General features: G+C 37.6%; 1 pseudogene; it reads right to left on the reverse strand.

The window, feature by feature from the left end:
- Positions 1-6,547: 6,547 nt before the first annotated feature.
- Positions 6,548-8,179, reverse strand: LOC120139099 (annotated as a pseudogene).
- Between the last annotated feature and the right edge of the window lie 654 nt (positions 8,180-8,833).

Genomic DNA, 8,833 nt, shown 5'->3' on the forward strand with positions numbered 1-8,833 from the left:
CCCCAAGTGACTTTGTGTCAAGGCTGTGCTTCTAAGAACTTGAACTACAGCAAGATTGTCAAGCTCATGTATTACATTTTGAGCACCTATATCAATTTCATTAGTTAATCAATGCTTATGGTGTTTAATGTTTTATGTCATGCAGTGATGTACTTGCAAGCCAACCCAGGGGGCATTACTATATTTGAAAGGACAGTTGATTGGGGACTCGTCAACACAGTCTTTTTCATTGAACTTAGTTTGGTTACTTTCATACTTGGACAAACTATCGTCTTTAGCCCTGCCTAATAAAATCTTCAATCAAACAAATCATTTTTTCGGTGGATTATATACCCTTCAATTCCAAGTGAGTTTTCAGATTTATAGGCAATTGATTGTTCTCTTGGTTCATAGCATCACAAGTCATCGGCTAGCTCATGGTTTCCCTGTCGCTGTAAAAATGACTAGCTGGCTGTTGCATTTGGTAATTTGTTGGGAATAAATGGATGACGTAGAGATGAGGGAACCAACTGTGACGAGGTTGTTTGCCTGAAGGCTTTTGGAAATTTTGCATAATGCGACATTTGGAAGTCTGGTAAATTGTCACAGTCGGAGGAGATGAGTGGGGAAACGATGAGGAAAATGGTGAATTAGGGATTGAGATGCGAAAGAGAAATGAAAATGGGGAATTAGGGATTGAGGTGCGAGAGGGAAATGAAAATGGGGAATTAGGGATTTTAGCAAATTAGGGGCGAATGATATTACCTGATGAAGTGGATCAGCATGTGACTGGTTCAGGAGATGGTGGAGCAGGCCGGTATCTGATCCAAGAATAGTTAGCAACCCAGTCAGTCCAATGAAGAATGAGTAGCCCACGTATCCAAGTCCAATATCCTGCAAGAAGAGAATATGTTAGTTTGTTATAATGTGTTAAAAGGACAGCCAACTGGCATCCTTACAAATTACTATTCTATCCTTGTAACTAAATAATATAGGCTGTAAGAGGAAATTGATTCCATATGAAATGAATGAAGTACTTTTTCCTTCTCTAAATTCTCTCTTTTCTATTACCTCATTCTCGCATTCTTCCTATTTCTCTTAATCTATCACAAATTGGTATCGAGAGCCTCGGTTTCTGGCAAGTCAGTAGGCATGACCAAGAAAAATCAAAACATGGCTGAAGCTGATTTAGCTGGTTTACAGAAACAGATGGAAGAATGAACAGCTTTGGTGAAACAAGGTAAAGATGACTCTAATCCGCCTAAATGGTGGGAAACTCAAGAAAATGGAATCATGACATTGGAGTCAAGGATGAATACTAATCAAGGGTATGTGGAGGAACTGTTAAAAATTTTGACTGAAAGAAATGGTGAGCAGGAAAATTCTACTGGTGAACAGGTATAAACCCCTATTAACTCTAAACATGAAGGGAAAAATCCTATTTTGGTCACTGTAGTAAAGGATAAATCCAGATTTACCTATAAAACTGATGAACCTGGAATTCTAAAAGCTAAACCTGATGATTGTGTGGTCCTTAGAAATGAGAATCATATGGGGGAAACTAGTGAATCTAGACCTATTTTGTTGGGGTCTGAAGCTGAAAGAAGAGGTCCTAGGAGTTTTTTTATCAGTTCAGGGTCTATGTGGTATAGACCTAAAATTGATTTACCATTCTTCGAAGGGATCAATCCTAGGGGGTGTCTTCAAAAATGTCTCAAATATTTTTCTCTGTGTAATGTTCATACAGAACAGAGAGTAGAAGTAGCCACTATGTACTTAACTAGGAAAGCAGAGGTTTGGTTTGATGGATATATTATGCAGAAATACCATGTAACATGGCATGAATTTGAAGCAGATCTTTTTCATAGATTTAGTGACAAGTCTTTTTCTGATATAGTAAAAGAGTTTTCTAAGTTGACTCAGAACGAGACTGTTGAAGCTTATCAAGAAAAATGTGAGGAGCTATAACCTTATATGTTATTAAAAAATCCTTCACTAAATGAGGATTTCTTTGTGTCACTTTTTTATCAGTGGACTAAGGGAGGATATTAAACATAGAGTGGAGGCTCTAGATCCTAAAAAATTGTCTGAAGCATGCAAACAAGCTAAACTTTATGAATTATCTGTTGACTATGAAAATAGAAGATGGAGAAACCCTTTTAAAAACCCACCCTACCCTAATCCCATTGTTACTTCTAAACCAGCTTCACTACCAGTAATTACCAAGAACGCATCAGTTTCAAATCTTAAACAGAATCTCCTGGATTATAGAAGATAAAACAATCTTTTCTTCAAATATGGGGAGAAGTTTCTTCCAGGGCATCAGTCTAAGTCAAGGAATTTAAATATGATGATTGAGGAAGAATCTGTTGTTCCTACAGAAAATATTTCTATGGAATCATATCAGCAAATGATGCAGGAATAGGAGAACCTATAAATCTCTATTAATGCTATTATTGGCTGCATTAGCCATAATACATTAAGAATACAAGGGACCATTCAATGTAGACCACTCAGTATTTTAATTGACAGTAGGAGCACTCATAGTTTCCTCACTCCACAGTGGGCTGATTCTGGTATACAATTGTTGACCCCTTATCCTTTGGCCATTACAGTATCCAATGGACAACAACTTTATAGTTCAACAAGATGTAATCAGGTGGAGTGACAGATGCAAGGACATTCTTTTATACATGATTTCAGACTCCTGAAACTAGGTGGCAGTGATATGGTGTTGGGGGTGGATTGGATGAAACTATTTAGTCCTATTTTGATGGATTTTAATCAAATGACACTGAGTTTTGAACATCAAGGAGAAAATATTATTATGCAAGGTCAGCAACCATCTAATTTTCTGCAGCAAATTTATGGAGCTACAATATTGAAGATGACTACCTCAGATTCACCTATTTTGGGACATGTAGTTTTGCTGACTATGTCTGAAAATTCAAAACCTATTCCAACAGCTCTTCAACCTCTTTTAGAGAGGTATCAATCTATTTTTGCTGAGCCTACTGGTTTACCACCTACAAGGACTCGTGACCATGTTATTCCTTTAAAACCTAAATATACTCCTATTAATCTGAGACCTTACAGATTTCCACACAATCAGAAAGAATAAGTGGAAAAACAGATTGCTAGTATGCTTTCATCCTCTATTATTCAGCCTAGAAAGAGTCCATTTTCTTCTCCATGCCTTCTTATCAAAAAGAAGTATGGGACTTGGAGATTCTGTGTGGATTACAGGAAACTAAATAGCATGACTATGAAGGATAAATTTCATATACCTGTGGTTGAAGACCTATTAGATGAACTACATTGAGCAGTTTATTTCTCAAAGATTGATCTCAGATCTGGGTATTGGCAAATCAGAATTAAGTTTGAGGACATATACAAGACAGCTTTTAGAACTCATCAAGGCCATTATGAATTTAAGGTAATGTCTTTTGGGCTTACTAATGCCCCTGCTACATTTCAAGCTTTAATGAATGAATTGTTTAGTTCATTCCTTAGAAAATTTGTCTTGGTATTTTTTGATGATATCTTAGTCTATAGTACTTCTATGAATGATCATGTCACTCATTTACAACTGGTTTTAGAAGTACTGCAAAAGAATAAGTTATTTGCCAAGCTATCCAAATGCTTCTTTAGACAGAATCAAGTATAATACTTGGGCCATATTATTTCAGCTGCTGGACTATCTACTGATCCTAAGAAGCTTAAAGCTATGAGGAATTGGCCAGTGCCTAAATCATTAAAGTCTTTGCGTGGATTTTTGGGATTAATAGGCTATTACAGAAGATTTATTAAGGATTATGGTTCAATCAGTAAACCTCTCACTCATATGCTTAAAAATGATAGTTTCAAGTGGACTGATGCAGCTTTGACTTCTTTTGAAGAATTGAAGAAGGCTATGTGTGTTGCTCCTGTTTTAGCCTTACCAGATTTTGGTAAGAGCTTTTATTTAGAGACAGATGCCAGTTCAGGTGGCATTGGTGCAGTTTTATCTCAGGATGGTAGACCTATTGCCTATTTAAGTAAGGCTCTAAGTCCTAGACATGCAACACTCTCTATTTATCAAAGAGAGTATCTTGCTATACTTTTGGCAGTCTCTAAGTGGAGGCATTACTTAGAGAGTAAATCTTTTGTGATTAAAACAAATCATGAACCATTAAAATATCTATTGGAACAGAAATTGACTACTGACATTCAAAAGAAGGGCTTAACCAAGTTATTGGGGCTGGATTACACTATTCAGTACAGAAAGGGCAAGTCAAATATTATTGCTGATGTTTTATCTAGGCAGTGGGAAGATCAAGGTTAGTGTCTTGCTATGGGCACTACCCTAATTATTCCTAGTTGGGTTCAAGAAGTGGAAGGAAGTTATAAGGAATATCCTATAGCTATGCAATTGATTTCTGTTTTAACTGTTAATCCTAATATTGATCTTAAGTGGAAGTATTCAAGAGGAATCCTTAGATTTAAGGATAGAGTCTTTATTGGGGCTGCTGGTTCTCTTAGATTACAGATACTTCAGACACTACATGATTCACCTTATGGTGGTCATTATGGAAGTCAGGCTACCTATCAAAGGATTAGGTCTTACTTTTACTGGCCTAGGTTGAAGGCCATGGTAGCTACTTATGTGAGAGCATGTACAGTCTGTCAACAAACTAAGGTGGAGCATGTGGCTAAACCAGGACTGTTACAGCCACTACCTATTTCTCAACAAGCTTGGCAAGTAATTACTATGGATTTTATAGAGGGTTTACCTACATCATTGAGAAAGAATTTTATTCTTGTGGTGGTTGATAAGTTTACTAAATATAGCCATTTTTTGGCATTAGCACACCCTTACACTGCTGCAGAGGTGGCCAAATTGTACCTAGATCATGTCTACAAGTTGTATTGCCAACCTAAATTGGCCATTTTAGACAGGGACAAGACTTTCACTAGTCTTTTTTGGAGAGAGCTAATGAAGCAGTTAGGAACTCATACCTTATTTAGCACTGCTTACCATCCTGAAACTGATGGGTAGTCAGAGAGGGTAAACCAATGCTTAGAACAGTATCTAAGAGGTATTTGTTTTTTTCAACCTAAGCAGTGGGTTAAATGGTTGTCTCATGCTGAATGGTGGTATAATACTACCTACCATACTGCTCTTAAGTTAACACATTTTGAAGTCATATATGGCTACAAGCCTCCTACAATGGTATGGCATACATACAGTCCAGTGCAAGCAATATCAGAATTAATGCAGAGCAGAGAAGAGATCAGACAATTAGTCAAGTTTCAGTTTGAACAAGCAAGTAATCGAATGAAGCAGAAAGCATATAAACACAAATCAGAGAGAACCTTTCAGGTGGGGGATTTGGTTTACCTGAAATTGCAGCTCTATAGACAGACCTCCCTTGCCCTGAGAAAAAATTTAAAATTAGCAGCATGATTTTATGGACATTATAAGATTATTGAACGAATTGGAGAGGTAGCTTATAAACTGGACTTGCCTGAGAACTCACGCCTACACTCGGTTTTTCATGTTAGTTTATTGAAGAAACACATTGGAACAGTCGTATCGTCTTCAACAGATCCTCCTGTAATGGACGAAGAGGTCAGTTCAAGATCGAACCAAGTCAGATTCTGGACAGAAGAATAGTTAATCGACAGAACAAACCGATAACTCAGTTACTGGTTCGATATACTAACATGGATGCCACGAACGACACATGGGAGGATTATTATGTGCTTCGAGGATAATTTTTGAATTTTGATCCTTTGGGACAAGGATCTTCTCCAGCGGAGGGTATTGTCACAGTCGGAGGAGATGAGCGTGGAAACGAAGAGGAAAATGGTGAATTAGGGATTGAGATGAGAAAGAGAAATGAAAATGGGGAATTAGGGATTGAGGTGCGAGAGGGAAATGAAAATGGGGAATTAGGGATTTTAGCAAATGAGGGGCGAATGATATTACCTGATGAAGTGGACCAGCACGTGCCCGGTTCAGGAGATGGTGGAGCAGGCCGGTATCCAATCCAGGAAGAGTTAGTAGCCCAGTCAGTCCAAATAAAGAAGGAGTAGCCCACGTATCCAAGTCCAATTTCCTGCAAGAAGAGAATATGTTAGTTTGTTATAATCTGTTAAAAGGACATCCAGCTATCATCCTTGCAAATTACTATTCTAGCCTTGTAACTAAATAATATAGGCTGTAAGAGGAAATTGATTCCATATGAAATGAATGAAGTACTTTTTCCTTCTCTAAATTCTCTATTTTCTATTACCTCATTCTCGCATTCTTCCTATTTCTCTTAATCTATCACACAAATTTCTCTACTTTTAGTGTCCTTAATTTATTTATTTCATTGTATGCCTAGTGGTGCATATCTTTTTAATTCTTATTAGAAATGGAGCTTTATATTTACCACATGACTGCAATTGTTCAGCAGTAATAACATCTCAGAATCAAATATTTGCGTATGTGATATGGATGCGAGGGTATGACCTTATAATGACCCTAAAAATACATGAAATTAAAGAAAAATTGACATTACCTGTGTCAGACACTTTCATACATCCGACACATTCGATCTCTGTAACAGAATCTGAAACTTACATCATATATAGAGGAAAAAGGTCAGAACAAGGGATTGAAATGGCATTGAACATTTTGCAGCAGAGTTTAATATTATTACCAATAAAGGGAAGGCAACTTGAAAGAGAATGAAGAAGGCAAGTGACCGGTCCTCCTCATGTAATATGCTCTTTTAGAAGTTTCCATTGCCTTTTCATTCAGTTTTGATTCTGCATTTGCACCCTTCTCTTCAGCTATTCTCCTTGTGGCAGCAAGTTTGTTTGCACAGTTCGCTTTTGCTCGAGCTTTCAATCTCTCAACTTTCACCTAAACATCAACATAACCATATTGGTAAGATGGGCTGGACACGATGGATGACAAGCCATGCCTTTTGAAGTAATTTAGAGTATATGTCTTACACCATGCGACTCGGACTCCGGTGTGCGTGTACAATACAAGTATGCTTAAGTTTTTAAGTTTTTATATATTCGAAGGGTTCTTAGATAATCATAGACCCAAACTATATCCAGGTATGCATCGGATGCGAGTTTTAAACAAGAAAAATACAGATTTGGAGCGATATTAGTCATATATATGGAGTTAGCTAATCGGTTACCTCCATTTTCTTCATTTCCATTTCTGCTTTCCTCTTCTCATGATTTTCCCAGGTTTCTATCTTCATTTCTTCACGCTTGTACCTAATGCATGCCATATGCTCTAATCAGATCCACTTGATTTAAAAAAAAAAAGAATCATATTGGATTATTATCAAATATATCTGATCATATAGAAATCCCTAAGCTTAAGCTAACTGTACATCACCTTGCCATATATTTAGTACGTTCAGCCTCATCCCAAGCGGCTGCTTGACTTTCTAGTGTATTTTGCTTGCTAACTTGATCCGAATTATTGTTTTGCATCCTGGATTCTTGTTTATGCAATCCATTTGATCCATTTCCCCTGGCAGCTCCATCAGTTTCATGTTCACCTGTTGCACTTGGTTGATGGCTCTCAGCACAGGGTTGTCCATGGTGATATCGGACTGGTGTGGAAGATCCCGAAGTAATTGAACTCCTTGCGGAAGGACTCATGGCTTGGATCGGTGTTGCCGTTCTTGATGGCTCTTGGCTTACAGCAGGGGTAATCTCAGTCCCCATATCTCTCACACATACTGATCTAACAACCGATGTTGAGTTCTGATTTGCAGGCTTGTAATTGACTCGCCATAACGGATTCATCACAATGCACCTGTTTTGTTTCATCTTGGTATTCAGATGGCATCGCTCCAACAGCAGTGGCAGCCATTGGCAAACCATGTGATTCTTGTGCGGCTGAACGAAGTTCACCTTCACTGTTTGAAGAGTCTTGTTCTTTCTGTGGAACAGGTGCTATCAATCTCCTGTCATCGGCGTTCAATTCTGAGGCATGTTTTCGGGTTGGCTCTTGTTTCTACCTCTTGACAGCCCCACCAGCCATTTCTGCGCATCATCCCATTTCGAAGGTGTCGGTTTGCAGAAGCCAGATCGGTGATGAGAACCACGGTTAGCCCCATTCCCTCTATGAAACTCAAAACCATTGCTGCTCGAAATCTCATAGTATCCTTTATCTTCACTTGATCTCATTTTCTGATGAACAAAATGTTAGAATTCGAACTCCAAATCCGATGAATGTTATCTTTTATTACAAAGAGAAAACTTGTGAGACATTTTCACAAGCAATTAAAACACAAATGGAATAACAATGTTACATCAAAGAGGAGATCAATACTGTTTTTTTTTCAACTGGAACCCGTTGAAATATCTGAAACTTGGGTTCACAAGAATCAAAGCAGTAAAGGGTCCCAGCACCCATGTGGGATTTATCCATTAAACTAACTAATCACCAAGTTTAAAGAACCTCTCAAGTCCCAATTAATCAAAAACAAGTAAACAAAGTATCTTTCAAAGCAGTGCTGCTGCCAATGAAAAGGTTAATGATTTCCCAAAACCCAATAAACAAATAAAATAGACACTTTAATGGTAAAAGAGAAGGCTTCTGGATTTTGCAGCATGTGAATATAATAAGAACAAATAAATTATGACCACATAGATCCCTGCGACACATTGTCAGAGGTAGAGATTAAAAAAAAGAATAGCTTCAGAACTTGAGATCCATTTCAACGTTAAAATACTGAAATAAAAGTTTGCATGATTGGAAACTTCAACTATTGTAAGATTACAAATGCGATAACGTAGTAAATGCAATGAAAATCATAAAATAACAGTCCAAGGCAAAAGGTAACTATGG

Source organism: Hibiscus syriacus, unplaced genomic scaffold (assembly GCF_006381635.1).
Source record: "Hibiscus syriacus cultivar Baekdansim isolate YM2019G1 unplaced genomic scaffold, ASM638163v2 tig00002237_pilon, whole genome shotgun sequence".
NCBI classification, from domain to species: domain Eukaryota; kingdom Viridiplantae; phylum Streptophyta; class Magnoliopsida; order Malvales; family Malvaceae; genus Hibiscus; species Hibiscus syriacus.